At 43.3% G+C, this 18,142-nt stretch overlaps 1 protein-coding gene and 1 long non-coding RNA gene across 10 annotated transcripts in view; one reads left to right on the top strand and one right to left on the bottom strand.

Annotated features, from left to right (window-relative positions):
* ADAMTS2 (ADAM metallopeptidase with thrombospondin type 1 motif 2) overlaps positions 1 to 18,142 on the bottom strand; it is a 392,140-nt gene that overhangs the window by 146,054 nt on the left and 227,944 nt on the right. The window contains exon 1 of one of the 9 annotated variants that reach the window (XM_053298185.1): positions 11,267 to 11,321. The exons of the other annotated variants lie outside the window; for them this stretch is intronic. The gene's annotated coding sequence lies outside the window, so the exon portion shown is untranslated. Of the gene's footprint in view, positions 1 to 11,266; positions 11,322 to 18,142 lie in introns of those variants that run through there. 9 annotated transcript variants of the gene reach the window in all.
* Positions 519 to 6,184, top strand: LOC128345759 (uncharacterized). The gene is made up of 3 exons (XR_008316634.1): positions 519 to 652; positions 2,482 to 2,668; positions 6,121 to 6,184. It is a non-coding gene; the product is annotated as an uncharacterized LOC128345759 (long non-coding RNA).

Here is an 18,142-nt window from a genome sequence, read left to right as displayed (position 1 = left end):
CATCCTATGCACGGGGCAGGGGGAAGCAGGACAGAGCTGACTGGCTCTGATATACTAGCCAAGAATTTCCTACTTTCCACTGTCTTTTAGCATTAGGAATGACTGGTGCATAGGGGTATGTAAAAAACCAGGTTGCCCGGTTCAGTTTGAGTCTGGATGGGACTCGAACTAGACCAGACATGTTTAGCTTTGCCACCCCCTGAATCTGCTCGGTTTAGTCTGGTCCAGGGGGGATTCGAGATAGATATAGATATATAGATACTAAACCCCTATGGGGGGCTTCTCCAAGGTGGGGGGGTCCTCTGGAGGTTCTCCCTCCCCCTGCCAGCCTCCGTTAATGCCCCAATCACCCAGTTTGGGCAGTCTTCGGCCTGTTCCAGGCCTGACCCCTGTGCTGTCAGCCATTTTGGAGGCTGCCGCACATGCCCAATGGGCCTTTGCATGACCTGGGTCATGACCCAGCCACACAGAGTCCCATTGGGCATGTACGGTGGCCTCTAAAATGGCCACAGTCACAGGGGTGAGGCCCAGAACAGGCCAAAGACCACCCGAACCAGATGATTTGGCCATTAACGGAGGTTGGAGGAAGAGGGGGGACCTCTAAAGTACCTCCCCCCCCACAGCCTCAGAGAACACCCCCTGGAGGAGATGAGTAAATAAAATTTATTTTTTAAATAAAACTAGGACCCGCTGAACAGGCCAGGGGGTTCAGTTCAATATCAAACCGTTGGGGGGGGTGCGGTTCGGTCTGCTATTGAACCATCGAATCTACTGGTGCATCCACAGAGCTCCTTAAAATTACACAAGAATTGGAATCATGCCCCTGCCAGAGATGTACTGTAGTAACAGAGCCAAAACAACAACAACAATAAAATGTCTGATCTGCTTGTGCTGGAGTACAAATTAACTCAAGCATCTTCTTTCTCCCCATTAGCTACCACAGAGGTGATAAGGGGAAAGAGCTAAACCCCACAGTACAAAAGAAGGTAAAAATACCCGTCCCAAGGAAAATACCTTCCAACTTAAGCAGAGTAGTGATCTTCACTATTTTTCATGTGGGGGCCACTTTGGCAAAAAGCATTTTCCTCTGTGCTGACCTCCACATGGCTCTGCACTTTGTTCAGTACTAGGAGGGCCTTTTAAGAGAGATGAAGCTTTCTCTTAAGAGCTCTAGAAGGAATGCCCTGGGAATGGCTATACTTCCCAGCACTCTGCATGCCTTCCAGAGGTTCAAAAGGACTCTGTTTCCCTTAAATGAGCCCACTGGTGCAAAATGCAGCACTGCATGGTGAGAATGGTAATCTCTGCCTAGTGCCAGTGGGAGCGTGCAGAGTATTCAGTTTTGGCCAAAGCCCAATAAACAATAGAGTTGATGGGGGGCTGCCACTGGCCTCCAGGCCTTACAGTGATGCAGAACACAGAGTTAGAGCCTAAATACAGAGCAAAACCTATCTGCTAATTCTCACCAAAAGAAATTCCACTTAATAAAAGCCTGTCATGTTACCCTCAACATCTCAGTTCTAGACCGAGGAGAGGAGAGCTGGTCTTGTGGTACCAAGCATGACTTGTCCCCATAGCTAAGCAGGGTCTGCCCTGGTAGCATCTGAATGGGAGACTTGATGTGTGAGCACTGCAAGATATTCTCCTCAGGGGATGAAGCCGCTCTGGGAAGAGCAGAAGGTTTCAAGTTCCCTCCCTGGCTTCTCCAAGATAGGGCTGAGAGAGATTCCTGCCTGCAACCTTGGAAAAGCCCTGCCAGTCTGTGAAGACAATCCCGAGCTAGATAGACCAATGGTCTGACTCAGTATATGGCAGCTACCTATGTTCCTACACAGATTCCTGGAGCACAGATTCCACCATAAATACTGTGGGTTGATAGTTTCAGTTAGTCTGAATCTGGAATCATTTTCTTGGAAGGTTTTTATTACCACAATGGATTAATATCTGGCAGAAAGGTTTATAGTGACTTTTAAGTAAGTGCAGAGAATTAGACAGAGTCCTTTCTAACTAATCATTCCATCAGAAATTGCTCCAATATTTAATATGAAACATTTATGCAATGGCACAGGCTTACATCAGTATAAATTCCCTTCATTGCAGAATAATATCATGCTTTGCAGTGTTTCCTGTTACACTCAGCCCAAGAGATATGTTGATGATGCACATTATAACGTTAGTCAAACTTAATTTGAGATCTTTTAAGCTCTTTTGGCCTACAATTGCAACATGCATTGAATCATTTAGATATGTTAGAATTGCATGTATTTCTGTTGCAAAACATCACAAAGTGGTAGGGAGGGTTATGTGAGTGCATCTTGAGGACAGGGCCACTGAAAAGTTCTAAGCATGCAATGAAACTCTGTTGTATGCTTCTGGTTTGAACACCACCAGTGCTTCAACAGTTCTCTCCTGGATTATACAGATTGCATTCCTAAGTATAATTACAGCCTATTTTTCATTAATGCCTTGTTTATATTAAAGCAACTGCAGAATCCTGGAAGTCATCAAAGGGACATTTTAATATACTGAGACAAAAGAGATTTTCAAATAGCGTTTGCAAGAAGCACAGCTGTTCTGTCATTGTTCTAGCTTCCATTTCTCTACTTCCAAGGCTCCTGGCTCTGCCATTTGCCATGGAGAACAGAAGAAAACTAATCAAACTACAAAAGTGAGTTGCAGTTACCTTGTCAATCAAACTGAAAAACAGAGATGTGATCAGTGGTGCAAGAGAAACAGAAATACAAACTTAAAAAGTCATTTTCCAAGTGAGAAAAACTGACAGTTGCTTAGATATTTCAGCTACCGCCATATTCAGGTATTTGGTAAAATACCCTCTATTTTGCTTTCCTTTAAATTTCTGAATACACCAGTGTGTATATTTAGTTATTGTACTTCTCATTTATCAGCATCCACACAAACAATGCATAAGAACAGCTTTTTCAAACCTAAGTGTGAAACTATCCCCTGGAGTATCATAGCATAAGCCACCTATGTTTAGGAGCAGAATTAGATATTTCCAACTCTTGAAAGACAAAATTCTGGTACCTTGATGGGGCTCAGGAGAGTCAGGTAATGGGGCCCAGTGATAAAGGGGCTGGAATCAGTGGTAAATGCTCTGTCCATCCAAGATGTACAGCTGTTACATGTGCTTAAATGTCCCTTGCCACCAAATACAACATCCATTCATTCATTCGATTTCTATACCGCCCTTCCAAAAATGGCTCGGGGTGGTTTACACAGAAAAATAATAAATAAATAAGATGGATCCCTGTCCCCAAAGAGCTCACAATCTAAAAATTATCCATACATAATTTCAGATCAACATAGGTCAACCTAACACAGTCTAGACTCCATCTTTGTCACAAGTATTAAGAACGAAAAGTACATGCAAAGTATGTAACACCACCAAGTGAGCCCAGTACAAACTACATGTCAAATGACATGTACAGCACAGATGTACACAGAATATAAATAAGTACAAATCCCAAGATTTCTAAATTTAGCAGATGAATGTATTTGTTTTGGAAATTTCTTCTCTTGGTGATAGTGCCAGCTGATGTGCAGAATAAATAAAGGTGTTGGACCCAACTGCTTCCAAATAGCCTTTCATGATGAAAGGGTGTGGGAGACCCTGTGAAAGGGCTGGGGAGACAAGAGAGATCCCCAAGGCCTGCTTATTCAGAGGGCCCTTTTATCTATGGGCCTGGTCTACCTCCAGCAATTGTGACAGTCTCCCCCTGCCTCTCCAGAGGACTGGGTGAGAAAGTAGAGGTTGCTAAAGTGGGTGTGCACTGAACAGAGATAGAGAAAGCCCATAGATGTGAATGTCTTTCAAGGGTCTGATAATTCCCGATAGCCTGACGACCCATTTTAAAACCTTTTAATGCCATAATTATATCATTTTCAGGTAGTCTATTTTCCCCCTGAAACAATGAACGTTTTGATGTGATACTATGGCAACAGGTGATTTTAATTAAATATATTTCAACTTCACACATCACACATGGAAATGACCCTAGACCCTAGCAGCAACAGCAATTCTTTCAACTGGTTCCTGAACATTCACAACTGGCTTCTTACACATGTTCAAAAATTATCTATTTCAAGTTTCAGTAACCAACACTCAGCAATTAAAAACCAGGAAGGGGAGGGGAAGAAACAGATAAATTTTGTCTAGAAAAGGCTGGTTCTGGTTCCTGGGGGTACAGGGCTTATGTAGCTTTGGGACTAGCATTGCCTACCATGTGTTTCCTTCTGCTCTCCTATAATACCTATCAAATATGTACATTTACTTTTTTCTGCTGTGCTCAGTCAGCATTGGAAAAATAAAACCATGACCCTTGATGCTTGGTACCAATACATGTGGCATATAGCTATATTGGAAAAACTGAACCGTATTATTCATCTTCGACTGGGTCAGGCCAATCCCAATGCTTTTTTTTTTTTTACCACATGCTCTGATTTTATTTTGTTTACAAATCAGGAAAACTTTGCCCATTCTTCACCTTCCAATCATATTACTGTCTGGAAAGATTGTTAAATGAGGTTGTTTTGCAATCTAGTAGAAATCAGAGTTTATGTGATATATAAAAAGGGTTCTGTTTGTTACGTGTGATGCTTGTTCTACCACAAATAATTGTTTGTTATGTGTTATGTTTATTCAGGTTTTCTTAAATTACTTTTTTTCTGTGATATTATTGATATTTCTAAACGTAAAAAGACACCACAAATCTCCAGACCCCACGATTCCAAAGGAAACTATCCACAGCCCTTCTCACATATTTTATATTTTTGAATAATTAATATGTGAGTGACTGGGAGCAGTAAGCTCTGTTCCTTAATTACATGTATTCATCTGAACCTTTACAGAGGCCCCCATATGCCAAATGAACACATGTAGATTGGAATGAAGCTTCCTCCCCCACATATGCATTCACTGCCCATGAACTCTGAATGCCTGGGAAAGGGCTCATATAAATGTCGCAATGAATTTCCCCCTCAGGAGAGATGCTTGCTGGAGGTTTAATTGTGCAATTTCTAATTATTAGAAGCATATTGGTGATAACTATTGATAGGTATTAATATGTAGCACTTTTAGCTTGACCAAACTTTAGCACAGGACTGATTAGCAGTTATAAGACAGTAGGCCTCTTGTCCTCGAGAGTGACCTTACAGATGTTTGTGAGTCAGAAGCTGTCTCTAGGTGGGGAAGCATCAGCCTAAGTAACTTAGCCTAAGCATCTTAGGCTAAGCCTAAGTAACTTAGGCTGATGCTGGTAACCTGAGGAAGATTAGCCTAAGTAACTTAGGCTAAGCAACTTAGGCTCACTTAGCCTACTTAGGCTGATGCTGGTAACCTGAGGAGGATTCCATCACAGAGGCAGAAAAACAGAAAAACAAGTAACTACAGCTCCCTGCACAATGATGTGCTACTAAGTTCTTGGGGGCCTGGTCATTAAAAAATACTTAAGCAAGGGAGATCCACTCGGAAAGCAGTAAACAACTATTGTCATTAATGGGTATAAAAATAATTGTATTAGATTGTTCAGGGTCTGTCTGGATCTCCGACATAGGATCTGTCAGTCCCAACTGGTTGTATAGCTGCCTTGTTGCTTCACACTTGGATGATGGTAAATCCACAAATAAAGCCTTAGAGGAATCAACCAAGTTCTCATCTTTACTTTGGGCATTCTGGAAACAACTTGCCAGACTTATCACTGCCTTGGATCAATGGGTAACACTGCCTGAATAGAACTTTATTTTATGAACCAGATGCTTCACCTGAACCTGGCCAAGCTCACTTGAACCATCTAATCAAACAGAATACAATTAAATACTCTTACATGCTGGCAACATATAAGGTGCAGAATGGAGAAAGTATCCATTGCCCATGTGCCACCCATACAGTGGCTTTACCAGTTGGTTTCTATAACTGAATATTTGTATTTCTGTACCATTTTAACTATTCCATTACATATGAAGACTACACCGCCACTCACCACTCACTTACTTCAATTACAGAACTGATTTTCTGAGAGGCTAAAAGATAACTTTGGAAACAGGGCTTTGGAACTCGCTTCCTGCTGAAATAAGAGCATCTCCTTCTCTGTTTGTTTTTAGGAGGACCCTGAAGACCCTATTTTCCCAGGCCTGAGGACCCTATTTTCCCAGGCCTTCAACTGAGATCAAATTTTAAAATTTTAATGTGTTTTTATCAGTTATGATTTCTATCTTTTTATGAATTTTAATGTTTTATATTTTATATTATGATTTAATTCTGTACACCACCTAAAGATTTCAATATTAGGCAGTATATAAATTCAATAAATAAATAAATTCAATAAATAAATAAATTCAATAAATAAATAAATAAATAACGCTAATTATTCTTTTTGAGGGTTCAACTTGTTTTGTTACAAAATTTGAAAAGGTGCTACATGTCACATTTTCTGTTAATGTGACATTTTGTTAAATGTGACATTACCTGTCCCCTATAACAATAGGGGAAAATAGTTGCCCACATCTTCCACAGTCTTACGAGGATGGAGCAACAGCTCTGCCTTCACAGGGTTCTGGAAGACTAGATGCATTGCAAGCTTGCTTCAACTTGTGGGGAGTGGGAAGCAATTTTTACTTCTCTCCTCTTCCTACAAAAGCCCTGTTTGCTAACAAGGTCTCTAAAGGTCATGCAGCCCTCAGGGACATATTTTTGGGAATCACAGAGGGCTTCAGAGGGAAGGAGAGAAACAAAAATTACCCATCCCCTGTAGCACCAATGGAGCATTAGCAGCACCAATGCTTCGTTAGTGTGGATGTCAGCCTATAATTTCTGAGAGCTACAAGGAAAAATATCGTGAGAAAAGACAACTTCATTTAAGGTATACTTACTAGGAAGAAAACCCTGTTCAACTCAATGGGACATTTTTCTGAGAAATTTAGAATGAGGAGGTAAATTCTGTCCTTTAATACCATAAATGCTATAAACACACATTTATAGGATTTTTAGGATTGGTTGCCAGCTTCTACTATAACAAATCTGCCAGAACTCAAGGAGAAATAATTTATATTTGTCAGGACCCAAGGATAAATTATATCTATATTTCTCTATATAATACAAATGGTTTTTGGTGGGTTGAACCCTAAACCCTTATCAGTGCAATCCCCTTAACTGTTATTTAAGACTTCTTTTTAACAACTGTGGAAGCTCTTCCTGATGGGCTGCATCTTAAACTTTTTATCATCTTTGCTGCTCCTATCTAAATCCTTTCCAGGTTTTTTGTGGGGGTTTTTTTTGTTTTAACTAAGTGTGAAAATCAATACAAAACATTCTATACATAGTCCAATTAGTACAGTGTAATCCAGTAATAGTATCCCTATTGATTTGGTTATTCCTTTTTTCTGTTAATGTACTTCGAGTTAATCTGGGACCATCCAGTCAAAGTTAAGTAACATGAAGTCTCATTGATTTCAGCTGAGCAATAAAGTGCTTAACTTTGACTGGACTCTGTATGCCTTTTCTTTGTTGACATAAATCTTTACTGAATCTTTTCACACTGGATATATTTTACTAAGGATCTGTTATTTCCCCCCTCAATGAATAATTTTTAAAAAGAGTTAACAATTCTTAGATGAAGAAATTAATATTGTTTTCCATTTCTTCAAGTCTCTCTTTTTATTGACAGTTTGGGATTTAATGTAAAAGATTTCCTAGGTGTGTAGATAGCATGCTGATTTGGTATACCAAGACAGCTACTTTCAGGCACTTCCAAGACTTTTAATACCTCATTAATAATCGTGGGACTTTAATCCCCAGAGACACCAACTTGTCATGCTTTTTAAAAAGGAGAGAAAGATTTGTGTCTTAGCATGGCTAACTAGTAGAAAGGCCAGTTTCATTGTCAGTATATACAAGTACTTTGGGCAAATCTAGACGTTCAGGGCAACCATGTATTTGATAAATGTGCTCGCTCATTCACCTATACACAGGGGTCTACTTTTTATATCAAAAGAAGCACACAAGAGTCCTATTCAGACATTATGTTGTATGAGTGTACAAACGTTAAATGAACCTGGGTACAGGGCCCCAGAAATGCATGATATAGATAAGAAATGTATTGCTGTATCTGTGTTCAACGTAACAAGGTAGTTCATACAACTGCTTGGGCTGGGGTTGGAGAGAGCTGGGGGGAAGGCAGGATCCTACCTACCTTCCCCCACACAACAGCCGATTCCTACAGGCACTGCCACTCGCACACCTACGATTGGTGAAGTGGTGATCCAGAGGTGGGGAAAGGACAACCATTCTCCAGATATACCACAATCCCATGTGTGAAGCGCATGGTGCATTAGTATACCTCCCGACTGCTGAGATGCTCCTTCCACCCACCTCTATGAGTAAGATGCCTGCTGGCAGACTGAAAGGAGCTGCGGGCAGCCTGCTTGCCCACACAACCAGGTAGTAAGGTACTAGGCATGCATGTACCCTCCTACTTCACTTTTAGCCTGGGTTTGAAACCTGGGCTACCTGGTGGAGGAGAGCCGAGATCGGGCGCCAGTGGTTCTCAATGCCAACCCTACCCAAGCTAGCACTGCCCTACTTGAGTAGAGTTGGTCATGATAATGACCTCAACATGTGCATGAGTGGACCTGCATACAGATCTGTACCTGTATACACTGTACACTCATTTTATGAGTGTTGAATTTAATAAGTGAATAGGGCTAAGGAGAGAAACAAAACCTCACAAATGGAAAAAAGCAAGTTTTTAACACTTGGTTCCTCTGAACATCTAGTCTAGCCACGAGGTGGTTAGACATATAGATATTTCTGAAAAATTGTCCACTTATGGTCTTAAATAATGCATGCAGGTGGGAGGCTAATGTTCCCAGCCCTCCCAAGATCATGTCCTGACAACCAACTAAACATCAGAAGTTAGAATCAATAACTGCATTCCAGATCAGTTTTAGGTGGTAGATTGCCTTCTATTAAGACGGGTAATAAAAATCAGTACTATTTTTCATCATTTTCTGAATAGCGAAAATAAATTAAATGACAATTTTAAAACGGCAAAAGGAAGAATATGCAGTGAAAAATCAAGTGTCTGTGCAGAAAATGCAAAGGTCAAAGCAACAGATTAAAAAAACACATACCAAAACTTGTAGTACACGAGTGCAATCAGCCACATCCTGCTGAAGAGGACTAACTTTTGGCAGATAATTAAATAAGAAAAGGATAATCTAGGAGAAAAACAATAACCTTTATTTTGGTACGTGTGAGAGGAAGTAAAAAATCTGCTACAAAAAAGGTCAGCCAAGGTAACACATTAGGGGCCTAAATATGTGCTGGAATTGTGTTATGTCAGCTAAAATTTTGGAATTTTGCCTTCCTTAACATTATATTGCAAAAGGACATTGAAATATGGCAGATATTTATTAGTGAAGAAAAAACAACAGTTGCATTGTCTTCTGCCAAAGAAAATGCAGCAAATATAATTATTTGCATCCTGATTGTATACAAATACAAGCTACTACATCTGAATGAATTATAGTTATACTTCACTTCATAATGTGTACTTTTCTTGTGTCTCTTAGAAAAAGCTCATTCTTTTGTTGCACAGTGGGGAAGTAACTTGCCTAGGGAGCAAGAGGTTGCTGGTTTGAATCCCCGCTGATATGTTTCCCAGACCATGGGAAACACCTATATCGGGTAGCAGCGATATAGGAAGATGCTGAAAGGCATCATCTTATATTGCATGGGAGATGGCAATGGTAAACCCCTCCTGTATTCTACCAAAAGAAAACCACATGGCTCTTTAGTCTCCAGGAGTTGACACTGACTCAACGGCACAACTTAACTTAACTTTATTCCTTTGTTGACTGATCATCTTTGTTTCTTGGTGTCAACAATGAAAGGCTTCTACCTCTAATTCAGAGACAGCCACTCCCCATGGATTTATTGGCAATATCACAGGGCTAGAACTTCTAGAATGTCTTAAAAGTGAGATTTTTAAAAGGATTTGAAGGTACAGCACAAGTCTCTCCAGCCTTCTGAAATGCAAGCACAGAAAGAACCAAAAGCAAACCATATAGCATTACTCTCAGGAGTTTCTAGTGGTAGACGGTTGGTAGAGTCCACAATCCATTGCAAGCTTAGGCTTCAAGTTCTCTTTCTGGACTACAGCAAGAAGCTTGGTCTGCACACCATATATTGTTCTTTCCATCATTACAACAGAGAATACAAATCAATTAATAAAACACGAGCCAGGCTTGTATGCATCAAGGACTCCAGAACTAGAAATCTTAGGGCCTACCCTAGAGCACCTTCAGAGACTGTGGGGCTATTCACATGACCACGCAGGTGAGGGGGGAGCAGGATTCAACCTACTTTCCCCCAAATGACTGCTCTTAGAGCCCCTGGTGGTGCAGTGGTAAAACTGCCGCCCTGTAACCAGAAGGTTACAAGTTCGATCCTGACCAGGGGCTCAAGGTTGACCCAGCCTTCCATCCAAGGTCGGTAAAATGAGTACCCAGAATGTTGGGGGCAATATGCTAAATCATTGTAAACCGCTTAGAGAGCTCCGGCTATAGAGCGGTATATAAATGTAAGTGCTATTGCTATTGCTATTGCTTAGCCCCTGCTGCGTGCAAGCCGTGCACCCACATAACCTGCACTGCTGGGAGCAGCACAGTTTACTATCAGTGCAGTGCAACAGAGGCCAGGACTCATTATCCTGGCCTCCAAGCATCCCACAATGCACCACATGCTGTGCACTTGGGGATTCCCCCAGAGGATGGACACTCTAGGTGCCCATCTCTGTGTCAGTGCAAGCTGCAAGCAGCTCATGCTGACACACAATCCCGGCAGCTGGGTTAAGGGCACATTTGCAGGGCCTCACCTTGGCCCTGACAATATCTCTATATTTAATTCTCTAAGCAGGGGCGTAACTACCATTAGGCAAGGGGAGGCGGCTGCCTGGGGGCCCTCATGCCTCGAGGGGCCCCCCAGAGGCAAGTCACATGTGAAGTGAGTGTGTGTGTATCAACGAGGGGCCCATCTTAAAATTTTGTCTCTGGGCCCACTCCAGCCTCGTTACGCCCCTGTCTCTAAGGCATACCCATGGCTAATCCCATGTGTGGCAGCTCTTACGAGAGTTCATTAGCAAAATCACCTAATTGGGCAGTGGGGATTCCATATGCAGATATGGAGGAGGAGCCTGTGAGAGCAGAAGCAGCATGGTGATTGGGCAGTTATATATACATACATACATACATGGAGGAGCCTGTTGGAATGCAACTGTTACTGGTCAGAAGATGCTCTTGATTGTAGAGAAGAGGAATCTATATATATATATAAAGAATAGTGGGCAGGGGTCTGTGAAGAGAGGGGTTGTGAGAGAACAAAGAGCTGTTAACTCAAGAAGGGAGAGGGAGGGAGGGAGAGGGGGAGAGAGAGAGAGACAGAGAGACAGACAGACAGACAAAGGAGGAAAGCGAGTGGCGGAGAGAGAAAGACAGAGAAAGGGAGGGGAACAGATAAAGAAGGAAGGGCAAGAGATGGGCCCAAGCCCGTTAATGGCCTGAGGGGAACAAGTGGCCATGGCAGCGGCAGCAAGGAAGGGCCCAGTCAACCACTGCTGCTGTTTGGGGCTACTGAGTCAACCACTGCTGCTGTTTGGGCCATTGGCAGAGGGAGGGAGGCAGGCAAGGGACAGGCCCAGGCCTGTCAGCGGCCTGAGGGGAACAAGCGGCCATGACGGTGGTGGCAGTGAGGAAGGGCCCAGGCAACTGCTGCTGCTGCTCCTGTGAGGAGGAGCAGGAGCAGGGCTCGGGTGAGGGTGGGGATGTCTCTGGGGATAGGAGGCTGAAGCTTGGCCAATAGGTGCCAGCAATGCTGCAGCTGCGCCCAGGAGGTGAGGGGATGGAGTAAAGGGATGGAGGAGTGACCAAGAGGGGTGAGGGGGATGGAAGCAACTAGACAGAGGAGGAGGAGCAGGAGTGCAGCCCAGGTGAGGGTGGAGACATCTCTGAGGTGAGGGGAAGCTGTGGCAGGGGGTGAGGGGAGCAATCAAGTACTAGCATGCAGATGTTCTGTGCGGGTTAAGCTAGTTCTAATTATTTATCAAAGACAAAAAGAGAGCCATGTTTTCTGACTATACTGGCTTGTCATTGATAGCTGATGTAGTTGTTACTTGTGTTAGGTTGGATTCATTGTGTTAGACCCATTGTGTTAGGACTCTTTCCTATTAAAATGTTTTCTATGTGGTATAATAAATAGCTCCTCTTTTTAATCACAAAACTGCAAGAGCACACTAAAATCCAGTTTGATTCAACATAAATCTCATCTGGTGGTTCTTTTGAACCTAAATAGAACCATTTCTCCCTTCCATGTTTTTGCAAGTCTTGTATTTCTTTTGATCCAATAGTAAGAAGTCAAAATATTCAGAATTAGATTCTGCTTATGTCTTCAGGGAGAATCAGGAACAGGCCAGGAAATTTAGGAAGAAGTACACAGGAGGGGAAAACACCAAACCAATAAAAGGAAGTACTTTTTCACACAGTGCATAATTAATCTATGGAATTCTCTGCCATGGGATATGGTGATGGCCACTAGCTTGAATGGCTTTAAAAGGGGGTTAGACAAATTCATGGAGAAAAGGTATCAATGGCTACTAGTCTGGTGGCTATAGGCCATCTCCAGCATCAGATGCCTCTGAATACCAGTGGGCTTCTCAGAGGCATCTGGTGGCCACAGTGGGAAATGGGATGTTGGACTTGTTAGGCCTTGGGCCTCATCCAGCAGAGCTGTCCTTATATTCTTAACAGCCAACAAAAATCAAAGTCCACCCAAATTTTAACTCAGAGTGACTCTAAAAAATTGGCTTGGATGTGGTGAATATCTTTACTTTCTAGTGCTATCTGAACTTAACTACACATTCATTTTTAAGCTTCTTCATCACAGCCAACGACCACAATGTTTAACACATGTACTTAGCAGTCTCCAAGATCAACAATCCCACAAGTTTATCTTGAACAAGAGCTGAAGCAGAAGGGGGAATGTACGCCCACAGTTTTCCAAAAGAAACAAACAGGTTTGAAATAGATTTAAATGTAACTGACATCTATGTAACATGAACATACAACAGCAACAAGAGACCCATCACTAATACATTTTTGTTTCACTATGAACTCTTCTTGTTTGAAGGTTTCGTTTAGTTCTACACAACTGCAATGACTTCCCAGTAGTAACTCCCCAATTTTAAATATGTGCTGTGATGTTACTGGCTATTGTGCCAATATATACCATCCCTTTTATGCTGATGCAACATCATGTTACAAGCATGATAGACTGTATGCCCCATCCTGGCTGCAGCAGCAGAGGCAGAACTGCCTCTAAATTTCCATCCTACGTCATTGATTCCTGGCATTGCTAGTTTGGAGAATAAGCTGTAGGAAAGAAGTTATGTAGAGTTCGCATCACATATATTCCCTTCACTGATATTCAGAGATGGGCAGTAGCTAAAATACAGATATTTAAAAAACTTTTTTATTTTATATCTAAAATACTTTTCAGAAAAATATTTTGTATTTAAATTATATTTGCTCAGGTATTTTGTATTTTTAAAATACATTGCCCAAACCAAACTACATCTCAATCAATCAGTGTTTTGCTTTCTTGCTTCAGGAGTTGACTTTTTATTGCATGCAGGCAGCCCATTGGCTTCCAAGCATCCTTGTGTGTGTGCTCTGTTCCACCATCTCTGCTCCCTGAAGTTTGAATAAATTTTACTTTGCTGCTGACTGGTCAGCCAACCAAGTTTGAAAACCAAAGGAAAAAGAGAGAGACTAAATGGAGAAATGAGGGGTGAGGGTGGCATGGGAGTCCGGGGGGGGGGGGGATGCTTAAGAGCAGTGTTCCATCTAACAGGGATTCCTAGATGTTGTTCACTATAACTCCTAGCATTCCCAGCTGCAGTGGCCTTTGGCTAGGGATTTGGGGAATCATAGAGAACAATATCTGGGAATTCCTGTTAGAGAGAACACTGCTTAAGAGGGAGCTGCTCTCTAGGAATGTGCACAGACCGGTTCGGAGGCCATTCTAAAGGCCTCCAGACCGGTCCGGTCACTGGGTGGTTTTGGTTCGGGTGGGGAGTTTGGGGGCTTCCATTAAGGGCGGGGGGGGCTTTACTTACCCCTCCCGCGCTTTCCACACACTGCCGCCGTAATTATTGAAGAAATTGCTCCTCCGATGGCTGTTCCTATTTTAAAAAATGGCTGCCCCCTTGAAGCCCTGGCCCCCTGCTGCTGCCTTGAAGCGCCCTCCCACCCCCTTAAATCTCGCCCCGGGCCCTTAAATCATGCCCCGATAACATTAAGAGGCGGGCGCAGCGCGCAGAAGCCTTCCTAAAGTCTTTTGCAGCCTAGCAGGGAAGGGGGCGGGAGGACATCTCCCCGCCGCCCGCCTCTTAATGTTATCGGGGCATGATTTAAGGGCCCGGGGCGAGATTTAAGGGGGTGGGAGGGCGCTTCAAGGCAGCAGCAGGGGGCCAGGGCTTCAAGGGGGCAGCCATTTTTTAAAATAGGAACAGCCATCGGAGGAGCAATTTCTTCAATAATTACGGCGGCAGTGTGTGGAAAGCGCGGGAGGGGTAAGTAAAGCCCCCCCCCGCCCTTAATGGAACCCCCCACCCCAGTGCCGGACCGCAGCTCCGCGGTTCCGTGCACACCCCTACTGCTCTCCCTGCTCCCCAGATTTTGGATACAAGAGAACTCCTTACCTCATAGCTCTCTTGCTTTAAAGTTCCTCTAGATCAGTGATTCTCAAACTTGGGTCCTCAGGTGTTATTGGACTTCAACTCCCATAATCCCCAACCAAAGGCCACTGAGGCTGGGGATTATGGGAGTTGAAGTCCAATAACACCTGAGGACCCAAGTTTGAGAATCCCTGCTCTAGATGCAACGCTGCAACTACAAACCTGACCTGACCTGAAGAGGCTGAAGTTATTTTGGTCCAATCTCTGTAAATTTGCAACTTGCCTAAGGCTTAGGCAGGTTGTTTTGCAGAGCAGTTTACAAATAACTCCCTGTCTGTGTCCCCTGTTGTTTACTGTGGCTGACTAATGGTAGCAAATTTCCATTTCTTTCCTCTCCCTGAAACAAAGCATCAGCATACTCTCAGTCTGAAGTTTATCTTTAGAGAGCTTTGTGTTCAGATTGTTGGAGGGCATGCAGAGTGCTTAGCTGGCTTTCCAGGTTACCTGGATGTGGTGGGACAAATTGAAGTGATTCCCTTGATTGATGAGAGCAGGCAGGCAAGGTGCAGAGTTAAGGCTGCTTTTAACTCACCTTCCCCCCAGAAGACCAAGCCCCAGGTCTTTGGCACACCGCCCACATGCCCAGACGAGCAGCGCTCCATGAGGGAATGCAGAGTGATATGCTAATAAACAAAACAAAACAAAACAAAAACAAAACAAAACAAAACAATAATGCTACAGGAAGTAAGACAGGACTGTTTTTAAACAATGCTACAGGAAGTGAGTAAGACAGGACTATTGAAAATAAAGGAATCAAAGGATTAATACAAAAAACAGCAGATGATGAATCAATGAGGAAAATGGCATAACAATCCATTGCACGGTCAGTTCTTTAATGACATATAATCGAAAGTCAACAATAGCACAACATGGCAACATGTCCCCATAAAGAAAGGGTCACTGAAAAAAGAAACAGAAAGTCTCATTTTTGCAGCCCAGGAACAATCATTATGAACAAATGTTATAAAAGCAAAAATTGATAAGACCCAGAAAGACAGTAAGTGTCGATTATGCAAGGCAATAAGAAATTGGTGGAATGATCCGATAGAGAAGGTCAAAGAAAATAAAGAGGCAAAAGTCCTTTGGGATTTTCTAATATACATTGATAGGCATTTAGCGCACAATACGCCTCATCTGACAGTCATTGAGAAGAATAGGGTTCTGATAATTGATATTGCAATCCCAGGGAATAGACAAGTCGACGAAAAACAATTGGAGAAATAGGCAGGTTACTCACCTGTAACTGTCGTTCTTCTAGTGGTCTTCTATGCATCACACATGGGATTTGCACCTGTGCAGAGCCCCCATCCAGAAACTTCCAAAGCTTTACCTTATTGGGGGAAAAGAACGGGAAAACCAGCTCCCCCTATCAGCAAATGTCCCACACTCCTTCAGTCCGGAGACTGCGGCAGCTGTGAACCACAATACAGAGACATGGATGCTGCAATGGAGAGGAAGGGTGGGTAGTGTGAATGCAAAGAAGACCACTCAAAAAACTACAGTTACAGGTGAGTAACCTGCATTTCTTCTTCGTGGTCTCTGTGCATCACACATGGGATAATAGCAAACTACCCTAATAGGAAGGTTGGTGTAGTCTAATAGATAGCAAGACACTGAATAATGCTCAACAAACCAATTTATTTCTCATGAACAGCAGTGTGCAATGTCGATGAACCAAACAGTGCACGAGAGCTAGACTGAACATCTAAGGCATAATGTCTGACAAATGTTGTTGGCCGAGACCATGTCGTGGCTTTACAAATTTCGGTCATAGATGCACCTCTATGGAAGGCCACTGAAGTAGCCATCGCACGTGTAGAATGTGCCCTAATAGGAGTTGGCAAGGGCTCTGAGGCCAGTTGGTAAGCCAAAGAGACAGCCTGTCTGACCCATGCAGCAATGAGCTGGGATGACACAGGCAAGCCTCTAGAAGACTCTGAATAGGACACAAACAGAGATGCAGACCTGTGGAACAATTGTGTGCAGTCCACATAGAAGGTGAGGGCCATTCTTACATCCAGAAAATGGTAAGCACGCTCCTCCTCAGTGGTAGGAGCGGGGGGAAAGGTAGGCAAAGAAATTTCTTGTGACAAATGGAACTCAGAAACAAGCTTGGGCAAGAAAGAAATGTCTGGCCTCAGCACAACTCTATCCTTATGAAAAACGAAATATGGTGTGTCTGAGCGTAGTGCTCTCAGCTCACTTACTCTTCAAGCTGAGGTGATTGCAACCAAAAACACTACTTTTGTAGATAACAATTTCAGGTTATATGTTGCCAGAGGCTCAAAGGGAGGTTTCATCAATTGTTTCAATACCAGGAGTACATTCTAAGGTGGGGAACACTTGGGAGTAGGAGAAAACAAATAGAGTATACATTTAAAGAACTTTTTAACCAGTTTATAAGAAAACAACTCAGCCATGGAATGCTCGTCCACAATGGAAGCCAAGTGAACCCTTAAAGAAGGAACTGCCAATCCACTATCTTTCAAATGAAACAATTGTAATGATGCCTTGGAAGGCACTGCTCCTTTTACTCATACGAACTTAGAAAAACGGGCCCATTTCGCCGCATCAGATGCCAGTATGGCAGGTTTCTTTGCCGTTGACAATACTTGTACTGGAGCACTAAACAAAGTTACAGTGCTAAGGTGAAGGGACTCCACATCCGGATGAAGGCGCATGTCTCCTTCCCTCGTTAGGAGACACGGCACTGCTGGGAGGCGTTGGTAGAAACCCTGTGACAGTTGAAGAAGCATGGTGAACCAGAGTTGTCTGGGCCACCATGGAGCTATTAGAATGCACCTGGCCCTGTCCTCGACAATCTTTTGGAGGACTCTTGGGATGAGTGGAAATGGGGGAAACATGTACAGGAGCTGACCACCCAATACTGGAACAAAGCATCCCCTTCCGACTCCTGGTCCACCCCTGCTCTGCTTGCAGAACCTTGCACATTGGGAATTCTGAGCCGAGGCAAATACAGACATGTGAGGAGTTCCCCACAGGCGAAAGACCTTGATCAGGATCCCACGATTCAAGCGCCACTCGTGAGACAGGGCATTCTGGTGGCTTAGCATATCCACCAAGGTATTGACCTTCCCTTGGATGTGGACGGCAGCAAATGCCCCAATCCAGGCACCAAAACCAGAGGCTCCAAATGTTCCAATCCAGGCACCAAAACCAGAGGCACATAGCCAGGTTGCGAAGGGAGCGTGATGCTGTGCCTCCATGCCTACTGAGATAAAACCTGGCTGTCGTGTTGTCTGTGAGCAGAAGGACCAGAGATCCTGTTATGTATAGCCGAAAGGTCCTGAGGGCCCGAAACATGGCCATCAGTT

This window comes from Hemicordylus capensis, chromosome 2 (assembly GCF_027244095.1).
Source record: "Hemicordylus capensis ecotype Gifberg chromosome 2, rHemCap1.1.pri, whole genome shotgun sequence".
Lineage (NCBI taxonomy): Eukaryota > Metazoa > Chordata > Lepidosauria > Squamata > Cordylidae > Hemicordylus > Hemicordylus capensis.
Note: the sequence above shows the minus strand (reverse complement) of the source record. Positions and strands in the feature narration are given on the sequence as shown.